The sequence below is a fragment of the Pinus tabuliformis genome, chromosome 1_1 (genome assembly GCF_031772625.1).
Source record: "Pinus tabuliformis cultivar Carrire ecotype Pingquan chromosome 1_1, CPIR1, whole genome shotgun sequence".
Lineage (NCBI taxonomy): Eukaryota > Viridiplantae > Streptophyta > Pinopsida > Pinales > Pinaceae > Pinus > Pinus tabuliformis.
Genome location: NC_142297.1, coordinates 606,196,928 through 606,204,827, shown reverse-complemented (window position 1 = coordinate 606,204,827; position 7,900 = coordinate 606,196,928). Strand labels below are relative to the sequence as shown.

The 7,900-nt window shown below is 37.5% G+C and overlaps 1 pseudogene; it reads left to right on the top strand.

Annotated features, from left to right (window-relative positions):
* Positions 1 to 254: 254 nt before the first annotated feature.
* Positions 255 to 6,229, top strand: LOC149214743 (F-box/kelch-repeat protein At1g55270 pseudogene; annotated as a pseudogene).
* Positions 6,230 to 7,900: the final 1,671 nt, after the last annotated feature.

The window sequence follows — 7,900 nt, the reverse complement described above, 5'->3', positions numbered from 1 at the left end:
ACACAAAATTATGAATTTTACCATTTTTACTTAAATTTAAAAAAATTTATTTAATTTTTTTAAAAAATATAATGAAAATTTCCATAACCTTAATTGCAGGAAAACATAATTTTGTTACAACACAGCTCGGAGAACTGTTATATATGGAATGTAATCTAATCATTACGTTATAGCACGTGGAAGCTATGCGTTGAGGTTTGGCAAAAGGGAAATTTTAATTACGTGCGTGGGGACGTTATACCAGATGTTTGACCATGGGATTTTCCCATGTAGCAGTTGAACTGGTCCAAAGTTGCAATAACAGTTTCACCCAAGAGTGGATCAATGTGATCAAACAAGATCGTGATGGCTGTATTTCACGGCATGCAATTTATCCTAGGTACCAATTAAGGCAGCGTATGCCCCCTTTGTCAGCTGAATAGTGTGAGGCACTTGGTTTTGGATGTACTGTTGTTAGTGGATTCCATCTCTATTTGTTTGCGGGGGAATCTATTAAAAGGGTTCATGAGAAAGGTAGTTTATGTTAAACACACATGGACAGCAAGAGAGATATGAAAGATAAAACATGCAATACATTTTTTATTAACATGAGATATACATTTATAGTACAATATGTGAATTTTGGGTTTCAGATCCAAGGTCTCTTGGACTGCTTTGGTCTATTCGGCTTCCACACTAACCCATTTAGGATTAGGTGTCCAACATTCCCCCCTTAATCTGAAGGGTTATGTATGAGTCCAAGAAGAGAGCTGTAATACAAAATGTGCAAAAAATGCATGGCAGCACTAGGCTGAATGTGCTCTATGAAATGTTGGTATAAAGGGCGGTGGTTTAAGGATGACCACCAACACTGGAACACTTAGTGCAGTTCCCGGAACTCTTCCAAAACTGGCAAGAAACTGAAGTTTTCTGCTAGAGGAAGTGATCCTATTGTTTTAAAGAGGGAAACCTTCAACCATAAAAGGGAGGTCTCACCCCGCATAAAAGGTAAAACTTCAACCTGAAAAGGGAGTCTCAACCTGTGATGGTTTAAGGATGACCAACAACTCTGGAATGCTTAATGCAATTCCTGGAACTCTTCCAAAACTGGCAAGAAGCTGGAGTCTTCTGCTAGAGGAAGTGTTCTCAATTGTGTTCCTCGAATTCTTCCAACACTGGCAAGAAGCTGAAGTCTTTTGCTAGAGGAAGTGTCCTAGATTGCCAACTGAAGGCATGTTCACGGGCATATTTGTTTCTGGCTACAACTCTGAAACTGGTGTGACAGGTTGTGGCTCAGACTCGCTTGATGTGACTTTGAAGCTTGTAGATGACCATCATCTCCCCCCTGTCAGATACAAGGTGAGATGATGGAGGAAACTCGACTGCAAGACTGTTCAATATTCTGGAACAAGTTCTGACATGTGTTTGGAATATCTTCTTGGCTGTTGATGCCCATTGCCAAGAAGCGATCCATCCAAGATGAATCTTTGTTCTTGCAGGATGTTTGTTTCTGAAGCATATGTGTGAAGAATGGCTGGTTTTATGACAGTGCTTACATGGATGAAGATCAAAACAGTGATCTTTCAGATGGCCAACTCGGTCACAGTGTTGGCATTTTACAGTCTGTGGTTGTTGTTGTTGCTGTGGAAGAGGAGTAGAATCTGGAACAGCTGAAGCTGAACTGTCATGAGGAGCAGGAATGAATCCGGCACTCTGAAATTGAATGGGCTTGGCGTAGTCTGGAATATGAAAGGACACGTCCTTGTCATATCCAAGACCAGTTCTGTGCTTGTTGTGGACAAACTGTTCCCAAGGTCTGATGATGGGCTTGGGAAGTGCAGACTGAGTTTCTGCATCTGCATTTACAACTGCTGCTTTATGGGGTACTAAATCTGAATGAACTGTAACATTATTGACTTGCTGTTGATAGGTGGTTGTTTCAATGTTCTGAACAAAAACAGGTTCAGAATGATGTCTTCTTTTATGTAACTCTTCTTGCTGTAGCTGTGATTCAAGCTGCAAAAAGTCGATCTTTTCCTGTGCATTACGTAGGCAGCTCTTAATGTCATAGAGAGTGTCTTTGTTGATGTTGACTATGTTTTCGGCACTAGAATGTATTAGTGTGTTCAATAACTCTAATACTCCATAAAGTCTTCCCATTTTGTCAAGAAATCAAACTCTGTTAAATACACTTATTTTAACCTCTCTTTTTTTTTCAAAGATATTAGAAGTGGCTCCTCTTTCGATTTGCACCAAGTTCCGGCTGAATGGTAAAATCATACAACTTTTGGAATAAGATGATAACTTCTATATACTTTAATACTCCATTAGGCAGAATAATTTATCTTCAAAGCTATCTCAATCCAAATTCATAAGAAATATCAAAGATATATGTGAACAAATTATTTTCATCTTCATGGCATTTTCGTAATTATTGTCTTTCTTGTCAAAGGTATGATATGAAAATACTGTAACAGCACCCACTAATACATCATGCTCCTCCACTGTACAAAATATAACTGTGGAAACAACAGTCATCAATACATCTTGCCCCTTTTACGTACAAAATCAAATTGCTGAAACTGCAAGCACTGATATATCTCGTCCCTCCAAGTTACAAAATCAAAATATTGAAACTGTAGTCACTTCAGTTGAAACTAAATCTGAACATGCAGCCGTGTATGCTGAAAAGTCGGAAACAGTTGATGAAATTTGGATACTTTGAGACCACCAATCCAGCTCATTCAGTAGCTTCTCCTTTTGGAATGGAAGCGGGCAAGTACATTCGGTATATAGCAGAGCAGGTGGAAGTTCTGGAACGTCTTTACAATGACAGCCCAAAGCCCAGCGCTCTGCGTCGCCAGCAACTCATCGTTGTATGGAAATATATCACAAATTCAAACAAAACAATTACCGTTATCAATGTCAGCAGCTATGGCTCCGGTGCTCTTAAATTTATGCCCGGATCAGAGAAATTTAACTCACCGTAGCGCAGTAATTTTGTGAAATGGTAGCAAGAAATTTGATACTAAACTGCTAGTCAAAGTCTCAACGCGCAGGAGTGGCAGAAAATTCAACACAACCATGAACACAGGGCAAGAAAGTACAGATACACAGGTTTTTATATGACCGCATTAGGATTAACGAATATATTAATGAATGCAGGATTCACACCGCACCAAGGCATTCAACGCATACACAATTCATTGTTTTCAGTCCCTGATAAGAACTTGTTCCAACGTATTTTGGCCTTCAAGAAAAGTCAGCATACCTAAAACCACGTCTAGGTCTCCATATACAACGTATGCAATGTCAAGACAATGCAAATTGCATAGTCTGGAAATGGTAATTCAGGCTTCGCCTGCACCTTAAACCGAATCTTTTGCTGGTTCTAGGTCAAAAGCTACTGAAATTGGACGCGATTCGATCGGAATGAGTTCAGGCTCACATAGAATCCACAAGTTCCCACGCACGATCTCTGAAGTGCTGGAAGTAGTTATTATAACCATGAAACCGCTTCAAGCTAGAACAGTAATACATTTGTGCAAACTACAATACCATTTGATATTATGATCTTCATGAACATAACATTTCCAAATGGAACAATTACCATGAATTCTTTTGTCAGCAATTGCACACTGAGCACGTAGTTTCTGTACTTCTCTTATGATAGGAAGTAAGTTCTTTTCCATTGCCTGCATTTGATGGATTTGTTCATTGTTTGTAGCCTTCTCATATTCAAATGCATTCCTCGAATTTAGGAGGGAAGGCCTTTCCATGAGGAGAAACCACTAATAGCTCCACTCCATTTCCATCTACTTTGCAAGCCTCATCAAAATGTAGAGTCCAAAGGCCTTTTTGATCCAATATTTCACTGTAATTTCACATGGGTACCATTATACCAGTGCATAAACTTCACAGACTTTCTTTAACACACCCCGGGCTGGGACAAGAAAAGAGGCAGGATGGCTCTATACCGTGAACATTTTCCTTACAAACTAAACCAATTGGAAAAGACGTGGAACTTTAATCAGCCGCAGAGGTATCAAAACCATGCATATCAGTTCAATAACATAACCATGCGTATCAGCTGTCTCAGATATTCACGCATCAGCAAGGAACGTTGTGTTAAAAATTCATTCAACGCAATTCAACTTTGGACGGGCATATACCATTCAGCGTTAAAACACTACAGGTATATCGGAGTGCAGTACCCCCTTCAACGCATTCAACAAAGCGCATACCATTCAGATCCAGTGCTGTGGAAGTCCGTGGCAAACTTGTGATTGCGCAGTTGTCTGTTTCATTTCTTTTTATTTTTTTTTTCGTCCAGACCATGCCACACATAAAAGGTTATTAAGCTTAACTCAATGCAGCGTATCCATACAACTCACAGTGGCCATTAAGGAAGAGATCAATCATACTTCAAAGGAGCACACGTGCTATCCAACATATAGCATCGCACTTCAGAATTAACTCACGAACTTCAACATAAATCGATGAACGCATAAAATTTAATCCTTAATTAATGCATCAAGGACTGCAATGCATATATATGAACCAAAATATAAAAACTTCTTTGCATATGAGGTCAATCAACGCACAAAATTTCACTGAGAGAGCTTGGGATTTGACTTCACAAGTCTGCTTTCACAACCAGCAACGACACTATCAGAACCTTCAACAATCAATTCTTCAAAATCAAACTCGAAAGGCCATCATCCATGGCTGGCTGTCCATTGCAAGTAACCACCATTTGGCAAGTCGGACCAGCGATATTCACTGAGCATAATGGTTGGAGGGCGGCCTATTCAGAGAATAAAACGTATACTGACACCATCTGCATGGAGCAGGCTTCAGGCAACAACAACGTATTATATGGGAAATGAGCAGCGTATTATATGGGAAACTAAATCGCTATGGGCAGCGTATTATATGTGTACCAGCAACGTATTATATGTCAGAGCAGAGCAGAGGAGCAGCGCTTTTATATGCAGGTGAATAATAGACAGAGAGCAGTGTTTTGTATGCAAGTGGAGCAGCTAGGAGCAGCGTTCAGGCCAGTGGAAGCGTCAGAGCAGGAGAATAATGTCATAATTTTCTATTTGGGGAATGCGCGCAGAGAAAGCAGCTAAAATACTGCTGATAAAACATTCATGAAATGCAGAACTGACTTGCACAGAAAAGCCATAAAACAAATGGATGGAATTGGAGCAGGACCAGCAATGGCCCGCTCTGATACCATGTTAAACACACATGGACAGCAAGAGAGATATGAAAGATAAAACATGCAATACATTTTTTATTAACATGAGATATACATTTATAGTACAATACGTGACTCTTGGGTTTCAGATCCCAAGGTCTCTTGGACTGCTTTGGTTTATTCGGCTTCCACACTAACCCATTTAGGATTAGGTGTCCAACAGTCTATTACAGTGCACGGACAAATAAATGGCATCGAGCACCAGACATGCCCTGGAAGCGTCATTTCTTGAGGCTGTGTTTTTAATAATTGTTTATATGTTGCAATAGAAGAATGTGATGGTTGTTTTGTAGTTTATGGAGGTGGAAGAATTGTTTGGATGGTCAAAAGTGGTCGAAATCTGGATAAAAAATTTCAATTTTTTTTTATAGATGGTGTTTGAATCATGTTTTTGATGGTAAAAATAGATTCAACACCATAAAAATATCTAAAACACTTTAAATTATGAATTTTGATAACTTTTAATTAGATTTTACAAAAATCCTTACTAAAATTTTTCAAAATATAACCAAAATTTCCATAACTTTTAAGACAAAAAAACATAATGGTTACGCCCATTTTCATTCCCTCAGACCCAAATAGAAGTAAATGGTCTTTCATATGCGACATGAGCATTACTATTGCTCCTTTTTTGGGGGCGGGGACGCGGGGGTTGGTATATGGACATAAATGGTTTCTCAAAGGCCTAGGTTCTCACAGGAAAGTTATATGTGAGATGTATTTGCCATTATTACATAAGTGGTCCCCTATAGTTGGTGGCATAGTCGATGGATGGCAGACTCCAGCACCTTAAATGGAAAACTTTATGCCCTTGACTGTAAGGATGGTTACAAAATGCGTGTATGGTAATGTCAAATGACTCGGGGGACAGATTGATAGACAACAAACAAGCTTCATCTTGGTAATTCTCATGCGCTTGAGGCTGCAACATTGCTTCCTCTCGGGGGTAAACTTCGTATTGTTCGAGCGAACACAATGATATAGAACAGATTATATTAGAGAATTTCAAGAGTGTATCAGTACTTCTGTGAAGAAAATTTTATCATGGGTTTTGTAAGCAGCAACTATGGCCACTGTTTCACTTAAAGTAGGAGCGCGTAGTCTCTCAGGATAAGTTGGTCCTTTTGTATTATATACAACTACAAATGTGGCAGAAATTAAAGGAAAACCAAATTGGTTATCTCATCACACTGTACACCAATTGTTGAACCATTTAAACTGCCAAAATTTTGGGGAGTATTTATCATGAAAATTTTTGACAAGCCATTGAAGACCGAGATGTATGAATCTGGTTAAAGAAGTTGAGTTGCCATATGAGAAGGTTGCAAACAAAGGGCAAAAATGCAAGTATGCAAGTCTTAGTTTTAGCAGTTCAAGCTGAAAATCAATGTTTTTATGTCAAAATCAGTTTCAACTCTTGAAGTTTTTGGGACCAAAACCTTTCTTCCATGGGTGGTATGATCCAAGGGAATCTTGTCACCGGTTTCCAATTCCAAACCAAGTCAAAGAAAAGTTCAAAGGAAAGGAAAATGGATAGAAGTGGAAATTATTTTCAAGCTTATAAAAGGTTATGTGTTCGTGTAATTTTCATTTAAATGGTAGAAAAGAAATTGATTAAATGTGAGAATCCACCTTAAAAACCATTTTCTTAATTTCTAGTAGGAGTTGAGATTTTCATGGGATTGTTTTCTTTAAAAATGTGGATAAGGTCCCAGTTTGTTGGAGTTGAGAGACTTTCTGCTTAAGAATCTCATGAGTTCCTTTATTTATGGATCAAGAGAGTTATTTTCTCCTTGGAATGTGGATCTAAGGAGATATTCTCTCCTTTGCTTATGGATGTCAAAAATTTATAAATTTTATTATGTACTCTTTGAAAAAAAGGGAGAGTTGATGTTGAAAGAGTTTATTGAGAGCTTGAGAGAGTTTTTGGAGAAGTTTCGAGAGCTTGGCACAGAGAAATATTTTGTGAGCTTGGAGAGCTTAACAAGTTTTTTGGAAGAATTATTTGTATGTACAAGTTTTGAAGTCTTTTGGGAGTAGAAGGTAGTTCTAGGTTTGGACACCCTTTTTAATAGAACATTGTACAAATTCCCCTTTGAAGAAAGACAATAAAAGTGATTTAACATGTGAACGCAAATCCGGAGACGTATCGTAGTGAAGAGGGTGAATTCATTTATCAACCTTGATATTTCATGGTTTGATCAAGTTCTTTCATATGCATTTTAAGTTACAAGTTCAAGTTAATATTTACATGTTTATGTGACAAATTGTAACTTAATTTTACAGGCCCTTTTGTTACAAGTTTTATGTGTATCAAGTTTTCATATCAATATACCTAGCATGATTTGGTAGTGGAAGTGAATTACTAATATAAGAACTAGGCTAAACAATGCATCATTAACAAAATAAACTTAAAATTCCTTTAATCCATTAGAGACTTAAAAATTAATTAAAATAAATAAATTTACCTTGAAATACATATAAAAAGTTTTTGAGTTCAAAAAAGCCATCATATATAATAAAACAAACAATATACTATTATGAGCCTAGGTTAAGTGCTAAAAAGATTAAATAAGACATGGAAAAAATAATAAAATAAAGTTAAGTGATACATAATTAAACAAAACATTGAAAAAATAACAAAATAATTAAAAA